Consider the following 7,712-nt stretch of genomic DNA (forward strand, 5'->3'; position numbering starts at 1 on the left):
GTTGAAGCCATGCTGCTCTCTTGTTTTCGTGTTTCCTTTCAGTTTGGTACTGGAACCGTGCCTTCTGTTGTATTTTCTTCCTCCCATTTTTTAGCTCTTTAGCATGCAAGAAGTACAACAATCAAGCAAAACCAGGACAAGCTTTAATGCTTCCAAACTGGGCCCTTGCGGCTACTTTCCTGTAAAAGAAAGCCTGGACTGGCCTCTCTGGACCTTCAAGAGGGCCCCAGGCCTGGAGCTCTTCTAAAAGTTATTTTTTCATATATAACTTTCCCAATTATCTTTAGCTGCACAAAGGGGCTCCAATTCAACATGTCAACTTATAAGTACAAAACGTTCTGAATGAAAAGGTTTTACTTACACTTCTTAAGCAGCATAAAATAACTACAACGGCCCTGGCCTTGTTTGCTCTGGACTGGAACACAAACGAGTTAGAAAGATAACTGCACGTGATGATGGAAAGCTTTAAAATATCTTTAGGTGTCTGGTTTTTAAGACTACAAAGTTATCAATAAATACAATTAGGAGATACATACTTTTTCAAAAAAGCATGAGATTCCTGGCAGTATACACACTAGACAGAGCCTTTGACAGTAAAAATTAATAAATCAATAGTTAGAATCAATGGAATCAACAGGTTTCCTCACATTAGGTACATGGGTATATTCTCTAGGGTTTTAATCTGGCTTTCATTTCAGTAAACTTTTAGATCTGAATAAGCATATTCTGGATTATGACAAGTACTTTAAATCAGTTTTTTCAAAAAGTGAGTTTAGTACCTACAGTTGCATGTGTTTCCGTGCTATCTATCCTGGGATAGTAATAAAAGAACAGAGTTGGATTGAAAATGAAACAGAGAGAGAGAGAGAGAGAACTCGAGACCAGGCAGGATTGTTAAAGTCTGTAATCCTAACTAATTGGGAGGCAGAAATCAGGAGGATCAAAGTTTGAGATCAGCTAACACAGAAAGTTCTCAAGACCTCCTCTCTCTCTCTCTCTCTCTCTCTCTCTCTCTCTCTTTTGCCAGTAGTGGAGCCTGAACTCTGGGCCTGGGCACTGTCCCTCAGCTCTTCATCTCAAGGCTAGTGCTCTACCACTTGAACCACAGAGCCACTTCCAGCGTTTTCTGCTTATGTGGTGCTGAGGAATCGAACCCAGGGCTTCGTGCATGCAAGGCAAGCAAGCACTCTACCACTGAGCCACCTTCCCAGCCCAAGACCTCACCTTAAACAATAAAATGCTGAATGTGGTGCTTCATACTGGTCATCCCAGTAGGATCAAATCCTACAAAGGAGATTCACAGGGAAGAGAAGGGAAGGAAAGGGAAGGCAAGGGGAGGCGAGGGGAGGAGAGGGGAAAGGAAGGAAAAAAGCAAAAGGGAAAGGAAAGGAAGAGAAGGGGAAACAGAAAGGAAAGGAAGTGAAAAGCAAAGGAAAATGGGGAAAGAAGAGACAGAAAGGAAAAGGAAGTAATGCTTTTATACACAAAAATGAGAGCCAATGACATCATGGTTCTGTATTTATAGTTTTTAAAGAGAAAGAAACATCTTGGATCACTGAGTGATGTAGGCTTGATGTATTCAAAAGAAGCTGCGTTTTACTGGATGCCAGTGACTCACACCTGTAATCCTAGCAACTCAGAGGCTAAAATCTGAAGACCATGGTTCAAAGCCAGCTTGGGTAGGAAAGTCCATGAGATTTTTATCTGCCATTAAACACCAAAAAGCCAGAAGTTGGGCAAGTAAAGTGCTAGGGGACAGAGTCCATGCCTTGAATTCAAGATCCAAGACCAGAAAAAAAAAAAAGTAAGAAAGAAAGCTGAGCTTTAACAGGCAGTAGCATAGTTTGGTTTACTTTTAGCAAAAGACATCATTTGTCATGCTTAATTACCATACCATTACAAATTTGAACAATATTAGTCCTGTGGTTTTGTTGGTACTTAATTTGTAAATTGGTTGTTTTTTTAAGAATAAGAATAATAAAGAAGACAATTCCTGGTTTATTTGTAAACCTTAGTAACATTTAATAAGAACAAGTTGGCCGAAAGTTTTCAGGATGTTTTTTTCTTTTAAAAAATGGATTGAGCTGGGTATTGGTGGCTCACACCTGTAACTAGCTACTCAGGAGGCTGAGATCTGAGGATCACAGTTCAAAGCCAGCCTGGGCAGGAAAGTCCATGAGACTCTTACCTCCAATAAACCACTAGAAAACCGGAAGGGGTGCTGTGGCTTGAGTGATAGAGCTTGAAATGAAGAGCTCAGGGATAGCGGCCAAGCCCAGAGTTCAAGCCCTACAATCGACAGAAAGAAAAAGAAAAAAGAAAAAAATGGGATCGATGTGGGAGAATGATAGAAGAGGTAGCATTGACCAAAATGCACTGCACTTACAAACTGATTTGTTGAATTCAAGCCCCTTTGTACAACTACTTCAAAGATAATAAAATGTTTATTTTAAAGAGCTTTGAGAATGGATCCAAGTCTAGAGAACCTACCACTCAACAGATTTGCCTGGCATACAGAAGGTCCCGGGCTCCATACCAGCACAACCAAAAGAAACAAAACTGGCTCAATTGTGAGGGGCAGAGGGCTCTGAGGTTTTTGATTCTGTACTTTACCAGTTAGAAGGCCAGAGGAGGGTCCCATTGGCATAGAAAGGAAAATTGTCCCTTCATGCTCTATGCAAAACAAGTCTCCAACATGTTAAAGGAAGCAGACACTGAGAGAAATGTGTGTCCTTTCCACACATTTCATCTGAATATAAGCTTAAGCTCAGAAAAACCTTGATATGCTACCCAAACAAACAAACCTGGCACACTGCTGCTAGGCTACTTTATTCAAAACTTAGATATGACTTGCTAACCCAAGCCCAGTGAATTAGAGGCCTACGGAATAACTATTATTAAATATGAAATCACAAGCTGAGAAAAGAGGTCCCAGAAAATTACCTGGCTTAAGAGTCATCAATTCTGGACTTCAATTCTCATCCCTGTCTCTGACTCATAGTGACCTACCTTTCCCAATGCTTCAATCACACCCTCCTCACCCCAATAAAATGGAGCTAACCACCTGGTTCCCGCTCTAGTTACTGTGATGCTATGAGAATCAAACAGGTAATAACCATAGAAATGCTCATAAATTCTTCTATGAAGAAAGTGATTAAAACAGACTCCAGCAGAAAGAAGCTATTTGGAAAACTGGGCCAAATTCTAAGTCAGTGTTTTGGAGAATGCTGGCTAGCTAAGTCCCCGAAGTCTGTGAAAACACAGAATCTGGGGCTGGGAATGTTACTTTGTGATAAACTGCAGGTTTATTTTATTTATTTTACCTTTTGTGTGGTGCTGGGGCTTGAGCTCAGAGGCTGAGAGCTAGCTGTCCCTTAGCTTTTGCTTTTTTTTTTGCTCAATGCTGGCACTCTAGCATTTGAGCCACAGTTCCACTTCTGGCTTTTTGGTGGTTCTCTAACCACCAAAGTCTCATAGACTTTTCTGCCTGAGTTGGCTTCAAACCATAATCCGCAGATCTCAACTTCCTACGTAGCTAGGATTACAGGTGTGAGCCACCAGCACTCAGCTAAAGTGCATACTTAATATGCACAAAACCCCTGGGTTCAATCCCAAGTACCAAAGATTAAAAAAGAAAAAAAAAGCAGATTTCCAGCCTCCACCCCAGACCTATGAATTCAAGTCCTTAAGAATGGAGCCAGGGGGCTGGGAAGGTGGCTCAGTGGTAGAGTGCTTGCCTTGCATGCATGAGGCCCTGGGTTCCATTCCTCAGCACCACATAAGCAGAAAAAGCTGGAAGTGGTGCTGTAACTCAAGTGGTAGAGTGCTAGCCTTGAGCTGAAGAGCTGAGGGACAGCGCCCAGGCCCAGAGTTCAGGCCACACGAACAATACCGACAAAAAAAAAAAAAAGAATGGAGCCAGACATTTTACTCCTTCGGGAAGTTAATGTGCAGTGACATTTGAAAGTCATCCATTTGAAAGGTTCATCTGGAAAAATAATTTCTATGTCAATAAACAAGCATCTTCTCAGATAGAATCTGAAGAGTCTTTGGAGGTGACCTCTGTCTAGAAAAAGCAAATGACAGCTCCAACGGCTTACCAATAAGCAATTCTATAGCTGTCAGCTATGGCTTTGCCTCTCTTGCTGGACTCCTGGAAGTTAGCCAAGCACTACAACACAGCATTAGGGCAAGAGGTATATTTCCACAACCCTTTCCTCTCTTCTCCCTCCCCACCTGACAAGAAACTAATGATCAGGGAGCACTATCAGCAACAGCTGAGCTTAGGCTGAGAATTGAGGAAAGGTGACATTCGCAGCACAAAAGCACTGAGTTCTGACACCCATATGGAATTCCCTCATCCCGTGTGAATCAGGGAAGACAGGGTTAGACTTGCTCAATTCCTGTAAGACTATACATCAAAAATATCAAGAAGTAGCCCAGCACTGGTGGCTCATGCCTGTAATCCTAGCTACTCAGAAGGCTGAGATCTGAGGATTGTGGTTCAAATTCAGCCCAGGCAGGAAAGTCTATAAGACTCTTATTTCCAATTAACTGCCCAAAAAGCTAGAAGTAGGCTGTGGCCCAAGTGGTAGAGCACTAGCCTTCAGCAAAAAAGCTCAGGGACAGTGCCCAGGCACTAAGTTCAAGCCTCTTCTTCAGAGCCATAGAGGTTTACAAGCAGGTACTGACCTTATCAACCTTGCTGACCTTATCAACCATCACTCACTGGGAGAAAAGGCCAAATGCCGGGGACGTGTGATGGTTCTCTCAGGGAAGACCCACGTTGTAAGGGCCAGAAGCATTTACATAGGACAGAATGAACACGTCTGTGTTTTTATACATATGGAAAACTTTTTTTTTCAATGCCAGGGATTGAACCCTGGGCCTTGAACACATTAGGTAAGTACTCTACCATTGAGCTATATCTCCAGCCACATAGACTGACACAGGAGGGTATTCAGTTTGAGGCCAACCAAAGCTACATAGGGAGACCCTATCTCAAAAAGGAGAAAATGGCGCATGCCTGTAATCCTAGTTACTGAGGCTGAGATCTGAGGATTGCAGTTCTCAGCCAGGTTAGGTGGAAAATTCTGTGAGACTCCTATCTCCAATTAGCTTTTAAAAAAAAAAAAAAAAGCCAGATAAAGCTATGGCTCAAGTGGTAGAGCGCTAGCCTTGAACAAAAGAAGTTCAGAGACAGTACCCAGGCCCTGAGTACCAATCAGCAGGACTGGTACACAAAAAGAAAGGGGGGGAGGAAAGGGGGTGGAAGGAAGGAAGGAAGGAAGGAAGGGAGGGAGGAAGGAAAGTGAAGAGAAGGGAAGGTAGGGAGGCAGGCAGGCAGGCAGGCCTTAAAAGGATCCACACAACTAATAACATTGGTTGGATATGATAACATAATTATGTACCTGGTGTATAGACATGGAAGGAGGATGTGACAGTACTTACACTTTGTTTTATACTACTTAACTCCAAATTTTACTCAAATTTCATCCACTTTTCCACTAACGCCCTTTTTTTGTTACAGGACTTAGTCCCCAATACCACACTAAAGCTAGAGTTTCTGAATTTAGAGCCAAACACTCCTTTTGGCCCCTGGCTCCCACACTACACTGGACTCCGCCTCCCCCTGGCTTTCCTTACCCATGGCACCTATAGATACAGCTTAGCCCAGACTTCTCCTGGCCAGTTATATCCTGTCCAGGCCTGTTATGACCACAGGGTAGAGTCCAGGTTTCCTTCCTCTCCCTTATTTTTTTGTTTTCGTTGTTGGTCTTGGGGCTTGAACTCTGGGCCTAGGTGCTGTCCTTGAACTCTTCAGCTCAAGGCTAGTGCTCTACCACTTGAGCCACAGCGCCACTTCTGGCTTTTTGCTTATGTGGTGCTGAGGAATCGAACCCAGGCCCCCAGGCATGCAAGGCATGCGCTCTACCACTTGAGCCACAGCGCCACTCTCCCTTAGTTTTGGTAAGTCTCTTATCACCGAGTCTTGTGCTGGGCCAAGTCAACACAAGCAGTAGCTTTCAGCAGCTGGGAACATTGCTTCTAGGCTCCAGCTAGAGAGAGATCTGACCACAAATGCAGGGCTCACTGAAAGCTTTTACCTGTAGCCTCCCCTGAAGACGGCTTTCCTTCTCACTTACTTTTCTGATTTTCTCAGCAGCACTGTTAGGAGAAAAAAAATCACAAGACTTAGAAAAGACCAGTGAGGGCCACGATCCGTTGGACATGCCATTCATAGCTCAGTAGAAATCCAGCTGCAACTGTAACTAGAAACTGGAATTTATACTAACTTGTAGACTTCCCTCTCTGATATGGCTGCATGATTCAAATGAGCTGGAGCTGCCAGTGCTCTGTAAGCCTCTACAGTATGCATGGACACACACACACTGTGCCTCCTAGACAGCCTAGAACCAGGGAGATTGCCAGTACCTGCCTTTTGAAAGTAGATTAAGGTGATAAAGTGAGACACCTGGATGAGCTCCTGCTCTTGATCTATGTAATCCTAAGTTCTCTCTGCCAGAGCATCCAAAAGGCAGCCAAGGGCTGTGAAGTCTAAAGAGGTCAAATGAACCAGCGCTACTGGCTCACACCTGTAATCCTACTCCGAAGGTTGAGATCTGAGGATCACTGTTTGAAGCCAGCCTAGGCCAGAAAGTCCATGAGACAATTGCCTATCACCAAAAAGCCAGAAATGGAGCAAAATAGTTAAGGGACAGCACCCAGGGCCTGGAGTTCAAGCCCCAGTACCAGCACCAAACAAATAGTCACCATAGATACAAGGGTAGCTCAATGTAGCACTTACCTAGCAGAGGAGACCATGGGACAGAGAGGAGTGTGGGGTGACAGGCTGTGGAACCAGACTAGATTTAAACCCTGGATTGTCTTGAGCAAGACGTATCATCTCCCAGCATCAATTTCCCCATCTATAAAGAGAGATTAATATCAGTTTATAAGGTTATTGTGAGAAAAAGCAATTTAAAACATACAAAGCAAATGGTATAAGGGTATAAAGCAAATGCTTTTCTTCTTCTCTTTTTGTTGCACTAATACTAGGGCTTGAACACAGGGCCTAGACACTGCCCCTAGCTTTTTCTTTCAAGACCACTTGAGCTATACCAACAGTTCTGGCATTTGATGATTAATTGAAGAGTCTACCTGGGCTGGCCTCAAATCACAATATTCAGATTTTTTTTTTTTTAGCATTTCTCCATAAAGCAAATCAGACAATCTAGAAAATGTTAAAAATGTAAACAAACAAAACACCAGGTGAAAACCCACAGAGTTCCCATATGTTCCATCAGTTAAACTCAGAGGGCAGTGTCATACAATTAGCCGGGGCTGCGCATCCTTCAGCCAGCAGATTGGAACGTGCTCCTTGAGGCCCAGCTCTGACTTGGTGGTTATTCTGTACTTTCAGACACAAAGTCTACTTCCTACTGAAATTGTTGCCCCTTAGCCATGACCCAGGCATGAGAGCAATGAAAAGCACACCAAGGCCCAGGGCCGTGCTAAATGCCATACCTTCCCTTGAGCTACAACGCCAGCATCTGAAGGACAGAACATGGGTGAGGCCAACCATCTTCTGGCCTGTTTTGACAATGCTAGCAGGATAACAGCAATAAAGCTAGGAAGACTTGAAATAGGCAAATGGCTGGCAAGTACCCCCAACAGAGTAGCTGCTGTTCCCTCTCAACAAAACACACATT

Source organism: Dipodomys spectabilis, unplaced genomic scaffold, assembly GCF_019054845.1.
Source record: "Dipodomys spectabilis isolate Male_0828 unplaced genomic scaffold, ASM1905484v1 ptg000076l, whole genome shotgun sequence".
Lineage (NCBI taxonomy): Eukaryota > Metazoa > Chordata > Mammalia > Rodentia > Heteromyidae > Dipodomys > Dipodomys spectabilis.